Here is a 22666-nt window from a genome sequence, read left to right on the forward strand (position 1 = left end):
AGGATTCCCATGGGCAGCGGAAAGTCGGCGGTACACCGCCGACTTTCCGTTTCTGGCCGCGGCTGTACCGCCGCGGTCAGAATGCCCAACGGAGCACCGCCAGCCTGTTGGCGGTGCTCCCGCGGACCCCGGCCCTGGCGGTATTTACCGCCAGGGTCGGAATGACCCCCTTTATTTTGTCCCAAAGAATAGGCGCCCTATATATGCTTTCACCTCCTATCAACCTGCATCATTCTAGGCTTGTCCTTGGGCTGCTCATGGGAAAAGGAGAGCAAATCGCATAATTTAGTCCTGCAAAATTTTGCAAATTTACCGAAAGATTTGCTACATTTTTATTTTAGAGTGAAATGTGGTTAGGGACGTCTCACATGACTTTTTTCATGCAACCACGCACTTCAGGTAAAATTGTCTCACTGACAGGAGACTGGTCAACAAAAACATGTCATTTGTCAAGATATTTTTTGCACGAACCAGACTTTTGTTTGCAATATAAATAAATAAAAGTGCACAATTTCAAGTAATTTCACACATTGTGTCAGTGTAATTAAAATCACCCTTAGGCCTATTCATGAACAAGTATTAAAAACACACCTGGCCTTTATCGCTCTTGTTGTTTTTGAGGCATATGAACAGGAGGCAGCACCATCTCATCAGGCCCCGCCTATTCGGATTTCAGACTGGACAATCCCAGTGCTTCAGCTGTGTTCCTTAATTACTTCACCACGCTCTACAGTGTTGGCTAGGGCACTGGGTTTCATCGGTTCCAGAGGTCCAGTTCTGGCACTAGATTCATAGTTCTCTCTTTATCTCCTGCTGAAAGATCAAAACGTAAGATCAGATGGTTAGTTAAGAGTTCAGTCTATGTGCTTCATGTGCATCAAAACACTCTGGATGGTACTAGTGCACAGGGCCAGATTTTGAACCCAAAGCAGCCCTGGCAAATTTTGTCAGACCCACCCCCCATAGAGTGCATAGCAATGAGCCTGACCACTACAATGGGTTTTGGGGGGATCACCCGTAAGATCAGATGGTTAGTTAAGAGTTCAGTCTATGTGCTTCATGTGCATCTAAACACTCTGGATGGTACTAGTGCACAGGGCCAGATTTTGAACCCAAAGCAGCCCTGGCAAAATTTGTCAGACCCACCCCCCATAGAGTGCATAGCAATGAGCCTGACCACTACAATGGGTTTTGGGGGGATCACCCACCCCCCAACAAGAAAATGTGGGGAAGAAATGGCAAAACTTGTGCTTTCTACAACACATTTTTATTATATATTAAATTGTATTCGTTTTTTAAAGCATGGTAAATGATGACCTTACAGTGCACCAGGATACAGCAATCTTTCCTGGGGCTCTTTAATAATGTCCTTACCATCACACTCTAACAGTGCCTCTCATCTCTCCATGGCCCCTCTCCCACATGTATTTCATTTGATTTATAGCACCTCTCTTACCAGCATAGGGTGTTGAAGCAATTTACATCACACAAACGTATGTAGACAATTAATCTGTGTATATCAGTATATAGAAAATGCTACATAAGACAAAGGGACAACAAGATGTAGGATTCACTTCATCCATACTGGTAGGCACTTTTTATGAGTGCTCGGTCTGGGGACAAATAATCTCGGATTTCAGAACATAACACAGTGGTTAGGGTTGACGACTAATACCAATATATTTCTACCCAAACAAACCGAAATTTAGGATAATAAAAGACGGGGGAAAAGCATAACTTTCTAACTATGCCATGCAGCTTGCATGGAGCTCTTTGGTAGAAGTTCATGCTCACCGTGCTAGATTATGACTGTAATTTATGAATTATTGAAAATGAAATAGTTGATCTCCATGAGTACCCCTTGTTGTAGTTACCTCAACCCCCATAGTCTCATGTGCGCTGTTCGGATTTTCTTACATTCTGATTTTTCGCTTCTTAATAGCTATTGTATCTTTGTTTTATGTTATATTGTTAAGAAGTGTGTTTCCCATGTTGTCGGGCTCGCGCTAGCTAGGCGCGAGCCAGAGAACAGGGGAATGTTAGGTAGGGAATGTTCGTGAGGGTTGGGAGACGGTTGGTGGAGAGCGGACCAGGGGTGTGGATGTAACCGGTCCGTGTGCTGCAGCCGGGGCTCTGTATTGGAATAAACTGATTTTCCTCACCGTGATCCTACTGCCGGAGTTTCTTTATTCCAACTAAGAAGATCATCTCAACAAATTTGGCGACGAGTTGGCGCAGCCCCGGCTCCCACACGTTCTCGTTTTGACGCTTCACTGTGCTGTCGACGTGGGACGGAACGTTGCAGTAATTATACTTGTTACATTTTTTATATATTTTTTTTTTAAATCCTTCCTCCGTGTTTTTTGTGGGACTTCGTGCCCTGCCTGGCTGTTGGTGTATGCGCGTGCAGAGCGGCGCCAGTAGGGCAGCGCGAGCGTCCTCTATTCAACGGTCGCGCACGCACAACGCGCGTCACTTGGGCAACGTACCCAGAGACACTGATGCCGCTTCCTCTGCGTGTCTCCTTAGCTACGGGCACGCTAAGGAGACTAACACCGCTTCCGCTAGCGTCTCCATGGAGACGGAGACGCTAGCTAGATTAAAGCTGCTTCTGCTAGCATCTCTAAGGAGACAGAGACGTTAGTCTTTGAATATTAATAAGAGAGACTTGGAGGAATTTATAATAACGTAGCTTTCACGTTGCTTTGCAACACTATGGTTTCTGCTCGCGTACAGCGCACTGTTTAAAAAAAAAAAAAAAGCTGTGCTACATTGTCAGTGTAGGAACTCTGACAACTAGTCTGTTAACCTTCGCATATTGAATTCATACTGGTTCTAAGTGAAATTAAAGTCTGTGGTGAATTTTAAGTGGAATAACATAACTACTTATGGCTTCTAGTAACTTGAATTTACCACCACCTCAACCTTTCATTCCTGGATCTGGTGATACTTCCACAAAGTGGCAAGAATGGTGGGAATACTTTATAAATTACGTTTCAACGTGTGATGAAGAGAATGATTTTTCGGCTGAAAAAAAGAAGAAAATTTTATTACATTGATTGGGACCACTTGGTCTGAAAACATACAATAGAATTGAAAAGAAAAATAGAGAGCATGGTGATGTTTTTTGTCATGCTTTAGAAGATTTAGATAGATACTATGCTCCTACTGTTTGCGTAGGTATTGATCGTTACAAATTTTACCATAGGAAGCAGGAGAAAGAAGAAACCATTGAGGAATATGTATCAGCCTTAAAGAATTTGGCTTTGAAATGTAGGTTTGGTGTCTTGCACAACAAACTTATAAGGGACCAGATTGTTATGCATGCAGCAAATCAAAACATACAGGATTGTTTATGGACTAAAGGAGAATCGTCTTTACAGGAAGTCATCGATGTTGTTAAAAAAGCAGAACTGACTGGAAGATGTGCAAAAGCCGTTCTACAGGGAAGTAAAAAAAATGATGACACTAAATCTGGATCAGACAATTTTGTAAACAAAGTTAGGGATATGAAGTCTGGGTCTGACAGGTTTTCAAAGAAAGACTACACCAGTAAAAATAAAAAGAAGACCAAGAAAGATTTCACTAAAAAGATTGTTACATGTTTTAGATGCGGTTTAGTAGGTCATTATGCGAATGATAAAAGCTGTCCTGCCAGGAACCAGAAATGATCTGGTTGCAGCATTAGTGGTCATTTTGTTAAAGTTTGCAGGAGGAAAAAAGATTCGGCAATAAACTTTTAGAGAGTGCAACGGACTCAGCATCTTCCTCAGACAGTGATGACAGGAATATGTGGGTGCTCAATGTAAAGGATCATGAATCTTCGACACTGGATTTCCAACGGAAAAAAACGAAATGCGACATTTCTGTTGGGGGTGTCACCATCACGTTTACTGCTGACTCTGGTTCACCTTATACCATTGTAAATGAACTGGTTTGGTTAAAAAAAATTGAACATGTAATTGGTGGGGTTCTAGACAGTCCTGATATCTCTCCAAAAGTTTTACTGGGGAGCCAATCCAGTTGATAGGTTACAAGAAATTGTTATTTTCTTTCAAAGACCGTAGGGCAGAATGCAAATTGTATGTATCTAAGACTGGACCTTCAGTTTTAGGCTGGTGAGATCAGGGAGCGCTGGGAATGGTTCTAGATCCAAACAGCTCGGAACCAGTTTCCATAATACATGGTGGTGAGATGAGTGATACAACTATAAGAGATTTGTTTCCACAAGTATTTTTGGGAACTATCGGCATGTTAAGAAAATTCCAACACAAAATCATACTTAAGGATAACGCTGTACCTGTGATCCACAAGGCCAGGAATATTCCCATAAGTATTAGAGACGAAGGGGGTCATTCTGACCTTGGCGGTCCATGACCGCCATGGCGGAGTGCGGCGGAAGCACCGCCAACAGGCTGGCGGTGCTTCCTGGGCGATTCTGACAGCGGCGGTAAAGCTGCGGTCGGAAAAGGGGAGCCGGCGGTTTCCCGCCGGTTTCCCGCCGGTTTCCCGCTGGCCCAGGGAACCCGCCATGGCGGCGCTGCTTGCAGCACCGCCATGGGGATTCCGACCCCCTTCCCGCCAGCCTGTTTCTGGCGGTGTCTACCGCCAGAACCAGGATGGCGGGAACGGGTGCCGTGGGGCCCCTGGGGGCCCCTGCACTGCCCACACCACTGGCATGGGCAGTGCAGGGGCCCCCGAACAGGGCCCCACAAAGATTTTCACTGTCTGCTGTGCAGACAGTGAAAATCGCGACGGGTGCCACTGCACCCGTCGCACCCCTTCAACTCCGCCGGCTCCATTCCGAGCCGGCTTCATTGTTGAAGGGGCTGTCCCACTGGGCCAGCCGGCGGTCTTCTGGTGGTCGCCCGCCGGCCCAGCGGGAAAGCCGGAATGGCCGCCGTGGTCTTTTGACCGCGGAGCGGTCTTTCGGCTGGAACCGCTTGGCGGGCGGTGACCGCCGACCGCCGCGGTCAGAATGACCGCCGAAGTGTCTGGAGAATTAGACAAGTTATTGCAAGCAGGTATTATTGAGCAGGTGGAATCATCTGATTGGATTTCGCTATTGGTTGTAGCGAGACGTCCCAATGGCAAGTTAAGATTGTGTGTGGATCTTAGGGACCTCAATAGAAACATTTTGGTAGACCAATTTCCATTACCTAAGATCAGCGAGGTGGTAACCCTAACTAAAGGTAAAGAATGGTTTACCACAATCGACCTGACTTCTGCGTATCACCAGATTTCTTTGCATCCTGATAGCCGTAGATTGACCGCGTTTATTACACCATTTGGGTGTTATCAATTTGTTAGGGTGCCATTTGGGTTAGCATCTGCGTCTGCTATGTTTCAAAGGTTGATGTATAAACTATTCAGTAAGATGCGTGATGTATTTTTTTTTCAAGATGATATATTAATTATGGGAGATACGAAAGATAATCACGATGCTAAGGTTAGAATGGTTCTCCAGGTGTTGGGAGATAATGGACTTACTGCAGAATATAGTAAATGCAAAATTGCTAGGCGAAATGTCACATATTTGGGACACAAAGTAAGTGGTAAGGGCATCGAACCTAAAGCTAGTCTAGTACAGGCCATAAAAAATTCACCTGCACCTACAAACAAGGATGAAATTAGAGCATTTTTAGGCCTGGCGGAGTATTATGCCAAGTTTGTCCATAATTTTTCTCCAAAAACTTTTCCCATTAGGCAACTGCTAAAGGATAAGTGTGTATTCAAGTGGTCTGAAGAGTGTGAAAAGGCTTTTAAAATAATTAAAAGAGACATTATCCGGGCACCTGCTTTGCAAGGATTTGACCCAAACCTGCAAAGCATTGTTACTACGGACACTAGCAGTAAGGGGTTGGGAGCTGTACTCTCACAGATGAATGAGAATAATAAGGAATGTGTAATTGCGTTTGCTTCCCGCTCAATAACTGATACTGAAGCAAAATATTTTGTCATTGAGAGGGAAAGTTCTTGCATGTGTGTGGGGGTTGGAACATTTCCGAGCATTTGTATGGGGCACTAATGTCATTTTGCGGAGTGACCATAAACCACTCACCAAGGTCTTAACGACTAAAGGTTTGTTCAAAGCTTCACCATGCATTGCCCGGTTATCCATGAGACTTTTAGATTACAAGTATGAGGTATGTTATGTACCGGGGGTCAAGAATACAATTGCTGATTTCCTAAGTAGGATGCCCCTTGCCAGTACTGATGAAGATGTGAAAAAATTGGAAGATTGTTGGGTAGCTGATATTGTACAAGATGTTCAGGATATTACTGAAGATGAATGGAATAAAGCTGTGGATGAAGATCTAGTTTTAAGCAATGTTCAAACCATGTTGTGTGAGGGGTGGCCTCATAAAAAAAATTTGGATGAAAATGTAAGGCGATTTTGGGAGGTGAAGGATGAGTTGTCTGTTGAGGGCAACAAGTTAATGCGCAATGGGAAATTTATACCTCCAGAAGTACTTAGAGATAAGGTTTTGGATTTGTGCCATGATGGCCATCTAGGGATATCTAAAACAAAAAGCAAAATTAAACAATTGTATTGGTGGCCAGGGATAGATGTGGCTGTGGAAAGAAAGGTAAGAGAATGTTTCCTGTGCAATGATTCAGAGAAAGCTTTACCAACATTTAGACCACCGCTAGTTCCTATCAAGTGTCCTGACATGCCTTGTGAAAAAATTGGTCTAGATATTACTGGTCCTATACATGCGGATGGGGAGTGTAAATATATTGTGGTGATGTATGATCATTTTTCTAAGTGACCAGAAATTAGTATTATGACCAAGGTAGATTCTGGGTCCATTGTGAATTTTTTAGATACGGTTTTCCTAAGGGAAGGTTTCCCCAAAGCTGTAATTACAGACAATGGGCCGCAATTCATTTCTGAAAAATTCAACAAAAAAAATATCGAGGTGTGGCATAAAACACATTACTACGTCCAACTATCACCCTGCTGGTAATGGTGCTGTTGAGCGCTTTAACAGGGTGTTGAAGAACAGCATACAGCTGGCAGAAAATACAAAACTATGTTGGGAAAAAGAAGTATGGAGAACGGTTTGGTCATACAGGACCACACCTTGTAATTCTACAGGGCACAGTCCCTTCGAAATTATGAGGGGTAGAGTTCCGTTATGGAAGGATAACATTGGTTGGATGGTAGATGGTAGGAAGAGCGGTTGGACTGTTGAAGGTGTTAGGAACAACATTAAAATGGCGCAGACGCGTTCCAAAGAAAACTATGATGTAAAACACAAATGCAGGGCTGTGAACATACAAATAGGTGATTTGGTTAAAGTGAAAGTTCCAGGTTTCAAAAAGTATGGAATGGGTAAATTCTATCCGCCCTTGAAAGTTGTGAAAATTTTGTGTAATGCAGTGCTACTCGAAGATGGGAAAGTGTGGCATTTAAGCAGGGTTTCCCCATATAAAGGAGATGAAAAGAAGAGTATGATTGAAATCAAATGGTTCGTGGATGATGAAATTAGTAACGACATGTCCTCACAATGTGAGTTTGGGGTTCCAGTTCAACATGCCAATGAAGCACAGGTGGGTGGAGGCAACGGTATTCCTATACAAGACAATAGCGTAATTGATGGAAGGGGAGAAAATGTTCGAGAAGGAGGTATGACAAGGGTAATGAGTAGGTTTAGTAGGTGTGGCAGGAAAATCACAAGACCGGGGAAGTTTAGTGAATATGTATGCAACTGAGTCCAAATTCTTTGTATAATTAAATAGTTTATGATAGGATTCTTTTAGTCATTAGACATTGTTGGGTATTGTTGGAATAGGTAACGATGTGGTGTATTCATGGAATATGATATATATATATTAAAAAAAAGAAAAACAAATTGTGTAAGGGGGAAGATGTGTTGCATCTATGTTTTATGTTATATTTTTAAGAAGTGTGTTTCCCATGTTGTCGGGCTCGCGCTAGCTAGGCGCGAGCCAGAGAACAGGGGAATGTTAGGTAGGGAATGTTCGTGAGGGTTGGGAGACGGTTGGTGGAGAGTGGACCAGGGACGTGGATGTAACCGGTCCGTGTGCTGCAGCCGGGGCTCTATATTGGAATAAACTGATTTTCCTCACCGTGATCCTACTGCCGGAGTTTCTTTATTCCAACTAAGAAGATCATCTCAACACTTACATTCTGATTTTTCGCTTCTTAATAGCTACTGCATAATACGTGGGGCATCCGTAATACCCAAGGGCACAATTACGGTCTCAGCGAGGTAGGATTTTTCAGGATTTGCCACCTTCCATTACATATTTATGGTTGCTTTGTGGTGACTTTATTGATTGTAATGCCATGTTTCAACTCGGGTGGTCTAAAGACATTGCTTGCTGCAGTGTCTTACGTACATTGACACAATAAACATGTTTTTACGATACATGTTTTGTTTATTACATCATGTGTGGTGATTACTCACCTTTGCTTATGATCATAATGAGGGATGTATCTTTTCCTGGATTCTGTGTCCCGAATGCATTGACACAACATGCATATTTTTAGTTATTTGTTTTGTTTGTCCTATTAAGTGTGGTGATTATTCACCTCTGTTTATGATCATAAAGAGGAACCTACCTAATCCTGGATGATGTAAACAATATGTCATTGTCTGTTTATTTTTCTACTAGTCGGATGTTTCCTGCCTGACATTGGATATTTATTCAATGGCACAACTTTGGTGGATTTTTGGTTTGCACACTATTCTCTAAATTGATAATATCCCATTATCACAGTAGATTGGGATTTTTTCAGATTGGTCCTGATGAGTTGCCACCGGTCATTATGACATTTAAGCAAGAAACGTGTTGACCCTATTTTCCCCTAAACAGGAAGGACCATTATTCTCCTTCATTCTTTTCCTCAGTTTTTAATCATGACATGGCCCACCTTGAGAATTAACATAGCTTAGATGTAACTTTTAACTTTCATCTTCCTTTCCAGTCTACACACTAGACAGTTTCTCCTTCCTTCTGAAATGGCACTTCTCGTAAAAAGATCTCCGGAAAAGACCCCCCTTTTGGGTGCCCATTAGGCACTGAAGTTCTGGCCTAATGAGGAGCTGCCCAATGATGAAGCACGCCATCCAACTGGCATTGACAAATTGTGTCTTTAGCCTGATTATTTTAGGACCTACCTACCCCTTTTTTCATTATCACATATCAAGGAGCAGGTATGCTGGAGCTTAATAGCTCCCAGCCCCCTCTTTTTGATCATGTAACTTATGAGCTGCACAGTAACATAAGGATCTTTGTGACAAAAACAGTATTCCACTGAGCACTGCACATAAAATACTGTTATGTGACCTGCATAGTACATGTTCCTTTCAGCGCATAGTAATCCTCTGTACTACCTTAGATGAGTCAAAACAGCCACTAGAAAAAACTCGGATTTCTCTCCAACAGGAACATTAATCACAAGTTATCTTGGCAGTTTTATTGCTGCCTGAAAACTGTTAGATGTACAAGGAAGTCTGCAGTGGTTTTAAAACTGCTGCACTGCTCCAAACCGGGCCCCCAGTAACAAAAGCGGCCCCTCACCCTTCCATACTCCTGGGTAAATGCCCAATTCAAAGTCCGGCCAATCGGGCCTTGCTAGTGCACTAACTGCAGACCTTTACTTGGTGCTACAAAACCTGGTCAAGTAGGATTTGCCATTTTTCTAATTGTTTTAAGACTTCCATTCTGATTATGACAAGATGAGATTCTGCCACTACTCTGGGTATTGTGTTTCCACAAAGTTGTTCTTTGGAGATCTAGCAGTGTCAGTTTTTGTCTCAAAGTTTGACAAAGCGCATGAAAACAAGAGGGATTCTAGAAACTTGCAGCTCCTGTGTACTCGTGTAGGTGAATATTTCTGTACAACATCTTGCTATTGTTATTTTACTGAAAGCCTTCACAGACCTGTGTTAATCTTGCCTGTATTACGGTCACAGCATAATCGAACATCCGTTGACAAGTATTACCTTTCACCATACTTTACAGAGACACCAGACAAGCCACTTTAGCAGGTGTAGAATATGAAAGGGAATTCCGGGGTTGATTATGTAAATGTAGACTGATCGTTACTGACGTAATAAATGCTGCATAACCTGTTGCCTTTCACACCATAGCAATCTCACATCTCATGTATCTGGACAATGCAACATTTTCCATTATGCTTGCATAATGTGCACATCTCACACAATTTCACATTCTTGTTTTGGTAGCTGAAAGTTTTTATTGGCAAATAATAGTGGTCACCTCTGAAATATCGGTAGATACACATCCTTGAATTATAAGCGACACTCAAATATATACCTTACTTCACACGGGTTTCACATAACAGATTCTCACAAACAATGCAAGTAGGTGCCTAGCTGAATTTATGAGAACTGGGGCAATGGGCTTCAACTTAAGCAAGCTAATCCTCAAATTGACGTCTTGAGTGTCAAAATGCAGCATGCCTTAATGTCAGAGATAGAAAACCCCAGTGAGAAAGGTTAGCATGAGCTAGGAAACATGGCTGAAGCAGGTTATACATACTCCGAAGCAGGTGAATGTGTCTAAAAATTACACACACCAGGTGTCCCCTGAAACTCTCTTTTCTACACAGCTTGTCATGTGCTGAGGGGCACTGACATGTTTGTTACATTGAAAATCGCCACCCACCACTCGCCCTCCTTCATTTCTTTCTGCTCATCTGTCTGGGGTGAAATCACAACCCTTCCCATACAGGCAGCCTCTTTGAAGAAAGCTCAGGAAGAAATCTTACTCTGTTCACAACAAAGAAATCACAAAACCCCATACATAACACTGTTTGTCTCTTGTCTTTCTTTGGCCTGGAATACGCCTAGAAACCTGCCATGACTGCCCATGGCCCTTTAAAGGGAAAGAAACTCAGTGAAGGTGCTCGATGCAGACAATAACTATCCAAAATCTTGAATTATGTCAGCTCCTGTCTAACTGCTTTGTACATTCAATAGGACCTGGACCTCCACTCAAGCAATTTTAAGGCTGTACTCACCTTATCTGAAAGGGTTTGCTGTACTTTGCAAACCATGAGCTGCATGTTCCACGCCTGGTCAAGGCTGTGATCAAGACTGAACTACTGCCTCTTTCCCTGCTAATTTCTCTCTGCCTGCCTGAAAGTCTTTCTGAGGGTACTTCCAAAATCTCTCCTATGGAGACCAGTGAAAAACTACCCACACAATCCTGAATGCTGAGGCCTGGTTGTTGAGATAGTCTGCTGATTTTCCTTTTTTCTACCAGAGGAAAGAGTGACACACCACAGTAGCCACAGTGCCACCCTACACAGATTAGTATAGGAGCTCGGCATTGTTATCCTGAAGTAGAATCCAAAAGGAATTTCTAGGTTCAAGAACCAATGACCTGGGACAAAATTGTAACAATTGGGTGTGCATGCAGTGAAAAAAGGGAACAAATGTAGTTTAATGCACCCTTCATTGGAAAAACCCTCTTATATGTGATATAACTCAGAGGAACTGACATCACAGCAAAAGACACATCTTGGATGAGGAGCATTTGTTATCCTTCTATGGGCAAACCACTATCTTGGAGAATGCACGTTATAAGGGTTGTCCATTCCCATTTTCTGAGATTCATGGCATTCATATGGTAAACATGAATTAGACGTCCGGGTTTTACATCTTCCTACTAGCATCTACATCCAGTACTCCATGCAGCTTAAGGAGCACATCCATCAGGTGACCTCAAGAGTGGAGACACTATGGCAGTTCATACAGTAAAAGTACTCAGCATGTTGCTGAGAGTGGCATATCAGAACACGTCACCTAACAATATGAGCAATGCTCCTTCCTCTACAGCCCACAAAGGGCCTCTGGTAAGTTCAGATCATTTCTTGGCACAGATATAACACCTTAGCATATCCTGAATTAGATGGCATTATGTCTTGCTTGGGGGGAAACAAGTCCAAACCACTTCTCTCGCCTGGAGTGTCTGACCCTGAATTCAGTATTACTGGCTCTGCGCTAGGCCTCTGCATCTTGAGTATGCTTCACAGGTGATATGACAAGGCTTTAGAATCCAAACTTGCCACCTCAGACCCAATATCCAGCATCCTGGTAGGTTAGAAGCACACAGCGTCTCATCTTTGATACACTGCACCCAGGTACTTAGGTCCATATTTATGACCCCAGTTGAGTCACACTTACACCTCGCAATGTTTTGCATGTGCGACGCAACTCCAAAAAGAGATCTATGAAGCCATGTAAGGCCACCTTGCATGGCACTGAGTGGTGTTATAAATCTTGAGTAAAACAACTCAGCATAATTGCTGCGTTGCCTTACTCTCTGTCAAGGGAGGCGTTCCATGGGTGTTGCGTGGGTGTTCTCACAGAACAACCATGGATTTTGACACATTTCCAGATTTACCAGAAGTGGTAGATCTGAGACTGCACCAAGAACAGAAGCCTCCCCAGGTAAGGCATATCAAGGAGAAATGTCTTCATTTTTCTTTGTTTTTTCCTCTTTCTATGAGTGCTGCTTTCTGCAGTGCACACATAGAAAGAATAAAAAGTCTCAGGTGGTTGTGTTTGTGCAGGATGGTGCCCCTTTCTGCACAAAAACAATCTTACATGCAACAAAGGCACCCTTGCACCACGGTGCAAGGGTGCCCTGTTGGCTAGGCAGACCATTGTGCACCAGCTCTGGGGAAAGGACAGAAATGTGCCATGTTGGCACAAATACTGTGCATTCTTGCCCTTTCCTTGTGACCCAGCGCAGCAAGGTGACTTCCTACTGCACTGTGCCACTCGGCCATAAATATGGCCCATAGTTCCACCCTAAATCTCTTTAATTGACCCCTCACAAGATACGGTTGTGTGTACAAAACTTCATGTTTGAGATACTTCTGCTGCAACAAAAACACGTGATCTGTAAACTGCTGCAATGCATCTTGGAGTCAGGTTTACACTAAAACAACCTCTACGGGAAATACTCCTGAGCCTGCAAAATAATCGTTTGTTTCTAGTCTGTATAAAAACAGGGCACATTTCAAAGACCAACAAAATACCTATTTTTGCGATGTGTTTTTTACAAACGCAGAGGGAAAACATTATTTCCCAGCAATGATAAAAAATAATGTGGAAGCCTTTCTGGGAATTTAACTTTACAATGATATGGGGAAAACAGTCAAGAAACGGTCCCTCTGAGTAGGATAAAAATGTTCACGTGGGGTATAATTCAGTGAAGGATGATAGCGGTAGAGCGAGCCTAGAGTTATTCGTAAACAGATATAAAGCAGATTTATCTGACCACTGGCACCCAACCTGCACAATAAACAGGGGCGTAGTGAGGGTATTTTCCCTTTTAAAAGATAATCCTGTGTCGATCTTTGATGAAATGCTACGAGATGCAGAATTGGAGATAAGGCGATGGACGGCTAACAGGTAATAATAACAAGAAAAGCAGAGGAAGAGAAACGCAGATTAAGGGGAATCTGACAAACGTTAGCGCTACAAAGGAGAGAAGGTCATGGGAGGGTCCCGATAATTTACTGACACATAGTTGGCAAGTTTCCCAGGCCCAGAGGAGATTAGTAAATCAAGTCCTGTTTTTTTTCTCAGAAATCTTGGATTTGTATTGGTGGATTGACACTGGGTGAATAAGTTTACAAGTCAGAGAAATAAAAATGGACTGGACTGGACTGGATTGGCTAGTCACACATTGACATGGGGAAACTTGACAGCTATGCCGATAATACCTTTTCCAACCGTGCCATTTACCTGAACAGTTCTAAAGCGTGAAGTGAGTTGTCGCGCTGGAGGCAGGCACTTCATTTCTCTGATTTAAAAAAAAAAAAAAAAAAAAAAAAAGGCCTCTCCCCTTTTAGGCGCAATTTCCTCCCTGCCCACAGCACTTCCTGCAGGTACCAAGCAAGTGATACTGGAAGACTAAGTCGATGGAGCGTGATATGGAAGAGGCCAGTCTCTTTAGCATCACATAATTGAGACATTATCATCTCATCAGTCTTCCTCATCATAGTCGTAACGTGAAGATGTACTAAGCAGTTAAACCAGACACCCAGAACATAAACTATAGGGAAAGCCTGAGGATTGCAATGTTGTGAACCTAATTCACAAACAGCTCGGTCATTTTTGCACAGCAGCCAGTGCTCCATCACACAATGTAGCAAAGTGAAAGCCCCATATCAACTTAGAAAGATTCCCAAAAATGTCAAACTAATGCCCTCTTGCAGTTCCTCCCAAAAGGTAACTGTGTCACAAGTTGAATGCTCCTCAATAGGGTCAGGGAGAGGAACCGCAGAGGAGGCAAGACTTTGAAGTCACCAGCTTAATCCAGCGACCAAGACTATTGAAAGGAACTAAACATATGAAACAAAGCCCCCTATCTGAACGGAAGCTGTGTGAGATAGACAAGAGTGTCCTTCACACCGCCAAGCACTTCACAGTATGGGGCGCAGCTTGGTGAGTAACACTGGTGGGGTGTGAGCTTCAGATTTCCGAATAATCATGCTAGCATTTAATGTTAAAATACAATATAGGACAATCAGGGTGCACCAGAGAGGCTTAAGGGGCAGTGGGAAGGGAGAGGAATGTGGAATGGTAGGGCTACTAGATGAGAGAAACTCACCATCTTGTAAAATAATATTTTTTAGGACTTTCAAAACTGACGTGTGTGTGTCTTTTTTCAGTATGTGAATGCAAAAATCCCTGATAAAATCTGACAAACAGTTCACCATACCCGACTGCAAGCACCTGTACTCAATATTCATCAGAAAACAAATTTATTATGTGGTGGAAATACGCTCCTGTGCACAATAAATACTCAGGTGATTGGGAATATGTAAGTGAGCCTTTACAAGGCAGCTTCTGGCCCTCTAAGTTTGGATAAAACCTGGAAAGGCAATTCCAATTGAACTGGCTGGAGCAAAAAAGTTATGATCTTCCTTTACCGAGATTAGCAATGTAGTACTGTCCCAACTGTCGCAAATTGATACTTTAAGTTAGAGCTTCAGACCAGCATAAAAAACATTCTACTGACTTGCCTGTGGTACACAACGTACAACATACCTGTGTGTACATACCAGACTGAAAACTGTCTTTCCCTCAACTGGGGCTAAGCCTGTCAACTGTCCAGTTGATGTCTGCCACATCTTACCGGGCAAGTGTTTTACAACAGAGGACACCTCAGTGAGTCCAAGGGTAGCAGAGAAACTGCTCGGGCATCTTACAGTACAAAAAAGAGTAATCAGCGGTCCTTATGTAACTTCAATTTGTGCCATGCACGGTGGTGCACTGGGACTTATAGGTAGGTCGGCAAAATAAGTTCATATCATCCCCAGATTTACTGAGTGAGGATAGTGAACAGCTCTGGTCAAATGCAGGAGAATTTGGGGATTAAATTACATACTTGGCTAAAAGAAATTTGTTTGTGTTCCTTCAGTCTGCTGGGAAGCTGGATGATTATTGACCCCTTTATTCAGCCACCCTACAAGAAGCCCAGCTGAGACTACTGGGGTTTTCCATGAGTTCTATATGGCCAGTGTTGGACCTGGCTTTTTGACAGGGTCAACCCCAAACTTTTTGCCTCCTTCCTCCTATTTTTTCTGACCTGTTGTTGTTGGCTTTTGACCTCTGGGCACTTTACCACTGCTAACCAGTGCTAAAGTGCATATGCTCTCTGTGTAAATGGTACTATTGATTGGTTTATCCATGATTGGCTATTTAATTTACTTATAAGTCCCTAGTAGAGTGCACTATATGTGCCTAGGGCCTGTAGATTAAATGCTGCTAGTGGGCCTGCAGCACTGGTTGTGCCACCCACTTCAGTAGCCCCTCAACCCTGTCTCAGGCCTGCCATTGCAAGGCCTGTGTGTGCAGTTTCACTGCCACTTCGACTTGGCATTTAAAAGTACTTGCCAAGCCTAGAACTCCCCTTTTTCTACATATAAGTCATCCCTAATGTGTGCCCTAGGTAACCCCTAGAACAGGGTGCTTTGTAGGTAAAAGGCAGGACATGTACCTGTGTAGTTATATGTCCTGGTAGTGTAAAACTCCTAAATTCGTTTTTACACTACTGTGAGGCCTGCTCCCTTCATAGGCTAACATTGGGGCTGCCCTCATACACTGTTGAAGTGGCAGCTTCTGATCTGAAAGGAGCAGGAAGGTCATATTTAGTATGGCCAGAATGGTAATTTTCTAACAGCCAGTTTATCCATTAGGCTACTAACTACATTATTGCCATAGAACTGAGAGATGACAAAGACTATGGGGCCACATTACAACTTCTGCAGTCTTCATAGAAGACCATGAAACCGCTGCACCCAGCATACCACCAGTGCTGGCTGTATGCTTACCGCCCTATTAGGAGTTTTTCTCTGGGCCAGCGGGTGAAAACAGTGTTTCCGTCTGCTGGTCCAGTGGAAAACTCACCACAACATTGTCGCCAGCTCGTAATCGAGCCAGCACCAATGTTGAGGTGTGTCAGGTGCAACAGCAACCGTCGCGCATTTCACTGCCTGTTATTTGAGCAGTGAAATGCGCCATTGGGCCCCCAGGACCCCCCAACTGCCCTATTCCAACAGCCTTTCCATGGCGGTGTAAACCACCATGGAAAGGCTGGCAGATGGGGACTCATAATACCCAGGGCAGCGCTTACACCGCGAGGACCACTAGGACTGCCAGGATTGCCAGGCTGCAGGCTGGCAGCAGCCTGGCGGTGTCAGCGGTTGGACCGTGGCAGATCTGCCACGGTCATAATAGGCAGTCGGACTACCCCGTCTGCGGCAGTCCATCCGCCATCGCGAGTGTGGCAGTCTTGAGACCGCCACACTCATAATGAGGGCCTATATGTGTGCCTCTGTGCTGCAAAATGGGTCACACTAGAAAAGGAAAGAGAAATGTAAGGGAATACGAAAAATGGGGTAGCCAGAATTGGACTAGGATAACACGGCCATGTCTTTAAATCGTATTGTATTTTGGAACGTAATTCTTCTTTCTCTTCAGTAATCTTTTTTGCTTATTGTTCTCTATCTCTGTATATATTTCTTTCTAACCACCTAGCCATTTTATGTGGAGGTATTGTTCTATAGCTCTAGGTGTAACCTTGATGTGTGAAATATTTCTGTTAATTTCTCTCTATTTGCTTGTGTATTTCTTGCTGTCTTCCTCTTTGAATGTTTTCAGTGTTACATTGCATTGTACTCACAGTGCTTATGTATTGTTTTGGTGAATGACACACTTATTCACGCATTCCTCATCAAGCAGAAGGCAGAAATGAGGTAGTCTCCTTAAGGAAGTGCTCCTCTCTGTCTGGGATAATGCTGTATCATATATCCGTGGTGTGATTGATTTTTGGAGGGACAAGTGGTTTTGCATGGCTCTAATGTGCCCTGGAAAGGGATTCCACAGCTGTGAGCCAGGGGCTATCAGTGTTTGTTCTCCATCCATACCTCTCCTGACCCCGGGGACTGGAAGATGATACTGATCTGCCAATCAGAAGAACATTGCTGACTATTAGCGCTCAATTTGTTCTCTAGACAGGACTATTACACAGACGTATGTGGATCAAGCACAGTACAACCAAAAGTGCACTTCAGCTGGAAGCAATTTCTGCGTTACCAATGCTGTTGAGAGAAGTGTTTAGCTTCAGCCACACGCCCTAAGATATTAGATATATCAGAATAGTGCACCACCCCCACTAAAAAGTATTGCTGTTTGGATTATATGGACATCGTCCTAACACCACGGATTTAGGATGACTTCTTCCTGTTAAGACATGAGTGCACTTTATTACTGAATAAAAGTTACCTATAAAATGAACAACAGACCACCAAGGGCCAGAAGTAGCAAAGGTTTTTACCCATTCTGTGTCTATGGGAAAAAATTGTTTGTACATATGGCCCCAAATTCGGTATCAAGCTTCAACATCAATTTTGTGATTGTTTTTGCCAAACGAGGTGCCTAGTGTGATAATGGCATTTTGGTCTTTCATTATTTCCCAAGACAAATGTAAATCAAAGAAATCACCGACATTTGTATTTATTTGATTTATAAAGCACTCATGCAAAATGCAAAATGCGTTGGCACTACAGGGCTAAGAGAATCAAGCCATAAATCCCTGAATCCTTGGCAATTGTAGGGCTAGCCTTCAGCAGTGACTATAGCTAACGCATGATCATGAACTTAGTGGCTAAGGTACCCTAACTGTACATAATAAGCATATCACTTTGGATATTCTAATTAAACACGATTTCAGAGATTGTTCTTTACTGGCTATCTGTCTTTGTGATCCACCCCAAAAAGAATCACATGTCTAAATCTAACAAAGTCCATGGAACAGATGAAGATATACATTATTTAAGGAAGAACCAACTAGGAGTAAAAGGTGAAATGTCCTAAGGAGAGAAAACAATGAGGCTACAAGATCACCAAGGAGGAAAGGAGCCTTTTTCACTCCTCACCTATCCACTCTGAAGATGCCTCCACTCTGACTCCAAAAACTGGTGCGATTCGGTAAAAAATGAGGCCACACTAAAGATAGAACAAGATCACAGTAGATGCTTCACCCACTGCATGAATCCCACCCATCCCCTGGGTAGCCTTGGCCGATATTGATGTTCAGACACATCATTTAGACCCTGGGAAAACGTATTCATCTTCATTCATTGCAGTACAGGAGAAATAACTTATGTCAGAATCCACATGAACGACACCCAATATCCAGTTCATGGTTCACTGTTAGCAACTAATGTGACAAAATAAAAATAGTGACGACGACAGCCCTGGTCAACTCATCCACTGGCTGTTGTGACATGGCCTTATTCATTGTCCTTGCTGGCTGCTTCCAACGCCATTGACTTCCTGTCCCTTAAAATGATCAAATAATACATACACATAGGGGAACTCAAAAATGCAAATGACAAGAAAGCTCTTCTCCAAAACAGCCGGAAAAAAACTTAGACACACGAATTCACCTCTTAAGTTTGAAATAATGTACGGCTGCCACCTGTTTAAGCCTCAACTGTGACAAAACTGAAATTGTGCTCCTAGGTTAAAACTCTAAAGTTTCAAAGCTCTCACCAACATACCTTTCCAGATGGCTCCCTCATCAGCTCGAATGAGAATGATTCATCAAAGAGAGGAATGTGTGAAATAAAAGCTCCAAAATCCCTATGGTCCAGAAATAAAATATGAAGTCTGTGAACATCATGATACCTTTCATTGAATGGTAGATTTGGCCATTTATAGGACAAATACAAGTAGATATCAGTGTTGACCAGTTCAAAGGTATTCCTTTGTACCCTTCAAAATTCTGTAGCGTATGTATATTTCTCAGCGGGTGGTGCACTAACCTACTGATATCTAAGTGGAATTGAAATGTATGGACGGCAAATTACACTCAGAATTGTACAGTTAGATTCTAACCACATGATTTGTCATTGGGCCTGCAATTTGTGAGCTAGATAATACAACGTATGCAAAGATGCAGTATGCTCTCGAAGCATCGAGGAATCTTTCTAGCGCATCTTAAGGCGCTTTCATTCGGAAAATAGGGCACTCTGTTGTTTGCTATGGCCAGGATGTGCTTTTCATAGGCACCTGGAGTATGGAAACGAAATATACTTTGTACTTCGTATTTAAAATAAAATGTTGCAAGGGCCATTAAGAAGAGCTGTTTTTTCCAAGGGCATCCTACTAGAAATATGTATGGGCTTCAAATTCCACTTAAATGCTTTCAGCCCGAAAAAATCAAGAGTGTTTCAGTGCTGAAATACTAGGACACATTACCAGAAAGGATAGGGGTGTGTTGTGAGAGCTCTGTTAACTTCTTAACACTAATACCCTAGTGCACATAACAATCCAGGGCAGAGGTGCACTCAATATGTCGGTGAGTATCTCAGTCATGGGAGACAGATGAATGATGAATGTGCATTGCTAGAACTGTTTCTGTCTTTAACTGTTTTCATAAGCTGTGGTCCTGTCACCATCTGTGTAAGGAAATGCCTCCTTGGCATGGTTACCCCCTGACTTTTTGCCTTTGCTGATGCTATGTTTTGAATTGAAAGTGTGCTGAGGCCTGCTAACCAGGCCCCAGCACCAGTGTTCTTTCCCTAACCTGTACTTTTGATTCCACAATTGGCACACCCTGGCATCCAGGTAAGTCCCTTGTAACTGGTACCCCTGGTACCAAGGGCCCTGATGCCAGGGAAGGTCTCTAAGGGCTGCAGCATATCTTATGCCACCCTGGGGACCCCTCACTCAGCACAGACACACTGCTTGCCAGCTTGTGTGTGCTGGTGAGGACAAAACGAGTAAGTCGACATGGCACTCCCCTCAGGGTGCCATGCCAACCTCACACTGCCTATGCAGTATAGATAAGTCACCCCTCTAGTAGGCCTTACAGCCCTAAGGCAGGGTGCACTATACCATAGGTGAGGGCACCAGTGCATTAGCACTGTGCCCCTACAGCGTCTAAGCCAAACCTTAGACATTGTAAGTGCAGGGTAGCCATAAGAGTATATGGTCTGGGAGTCTGTCAAACACGAACTCCACAGCACCATAATGGCTACACTGAAAACTGGGAAGTTTGGTATCAAACTTCTCAGCGCAATAAATGCACACTGATGCCAGTGTACATTTTATTGTAATCTACACCCCAGAGGGCACCTTAGAGGTGCCCCCTGAAACTTAAACCAACTACCCGTGTAGGCTGACTGGTTCTAGCAGCCTGCCACACTCGAGACATGTTGCTGGCCACATGGGAAGAGTGCCTTTGTCACTCTGTGGCCAGTAACAAAGCCTGCACTGGGTGGAGATGCTATCACCTCCCCTAGGCAGGAGCTGTAACACCTGGCGGTGAGCCTCAAAGGCTTACCCCCTTTGTTCCAGCACCACAGGGCACTCCAGCTAGTGGAGTTGCCCGCCCCCTCCGGCCACGGCCCCACTTTTGGTGGCAAGGCCGGAGGAGATAATGAGAATAACAAGGAGGAGTCACTCGCCAGTCAGGACAGCCCCTAAGGTGTCCTGAGCTGAAGTGACTCTAACTTTTAGAAATCCTCCATCTTGCAGATGGAGGATTCCCCCAATAGGGATAGGAATGTGACCCCTCCCCTTGGGAGGAGGCACAAAGAGGGTGTACCCACCCTCAGGGCTAGTAGCCATTGGCTACTAACCCCCCAGACCTAAACACGCCCTTAAATTTTGTATTTAAGGGCTCCCCTGAACCTAAGAATTTAGATTCCTGCAACTTACAGAAGAAGAAGACTGCTGAGCTGAAAACCCCTGCAGAAGAAGAAAGAAGACACCAACTGCTTTGGCCCCAGTCCTACCGGCCTGTCTCCTGCCTTCCAAAGAAACCTGCTCCAGCGACGCTTTCTCCAGGACCAGCGACCTCTGAATCCTCAGAGGACTGACCTGCTTCCAAGAGACCAAGAAACTCCCGAGAAAAGCGGCCCTGTTCAACAAAGACTGCAACTTTGTATCCAGAGGAGCAGATTTAAAGACCCCTGCAATCCCCGCAAGAAGCGTGAGACTTGCAACACTGCACCCGGCGACCCCGACTCGACTGGTGGAGAACCAACACCTCAGGGAGGACCCTCCGGCGACTCCGAGACTGTGAGTAACCAAAGTTGTCCCCCCTGAGCCCCCACAGCAACGCCTGCAGAGGGAATCTCGAGGCTCCCCCTGACCGCGACTGCCTGACTCTAAAATCCCGACGGCTGGAAAAGACCCTGCACCCACAGCCCCCAGCACCTGAAGGATCGGAACTCCAGTGCAGGAGTGACCCCCAGGAGGCCCTCTCCCTTGCCCAGGTGGTGGCTACCCCGAGGAGCCCCCCCCCTTGCCTGCCTGCACCACTGAAGAGACCCCTTGGTCTCCCATTGAATTCTATTGAGAACCCGATGCTTGTTTGCACACTGCACCCGGCCGCCCCCGCGCTGCTGAGGGTGTACTTTCTGTGTGGACTTGTGTCCCCCCCGGTGCCCTACAAAACCCCCCTGGTCTGCCCTCCGAAGACGCGGGTACTTACCTGCTGGCAGATTGGAACCGGGGCACCCCCTTCTCTCCATTGAAGCCTATGCGTTTTGGGCACCACTTTGAACTCTGCACCTGACCGGCCCTGAGCTGCTGGTGTGGTAACTTTGGGGTTGCTCTGAACCCCCAACGGTGGGCTACCTTGGACCCCAATTTGAACCCCGTAGGTGGTTTACTTACCTGCAAGAACTAACATTACTTTACCTCCCCTAGGAACTGTGAAAATTGCACTGTGTCCACTTTTAAAACAGCTAAATGTGTTTTATGTAAAAAGTATATATGCTATTGTGATTATTCAAAGTTCCTAAAGTACTTACCTGCAATACCTTTCAAATGAGATATTACATGTAGAATTTGAACCAGTGGTTCTTAAAATAAACTAAGAAAAGATATTTTTCTATAACAAAAACCTATTGGCCTGGAATTGTCTCTGAGTGTGTGTTCCTCATTTATTGCCTGTGTGTATGTACAACAAATGCTTAACACTACTCCTTTGATAAGCCTACTGCTCGACCACACTACCACAAGATAGAGCATTAGTATTATCTCTTTTTGCCACTATCTTACCTCTAAGGGGAACTCTTGGACTCTGTGCATACTATTCCTTACTTTGAAATAGTGCATACAGAGCC

This window comes from Pleurodeles waltl, chromosome 7, assembly GCF_031143425.1.
Source record: "Pleurodeles waltl isolate 20211129_DDA chromosome 7, aPleWal1.hap1.20221129, whole genome shotgun sequence".
NCBI lineage: Eukaryota > Metazoa > Chordata > Amphibia > Caudata > Salamandridae > Pleurodeles > Pleurodeles waltl.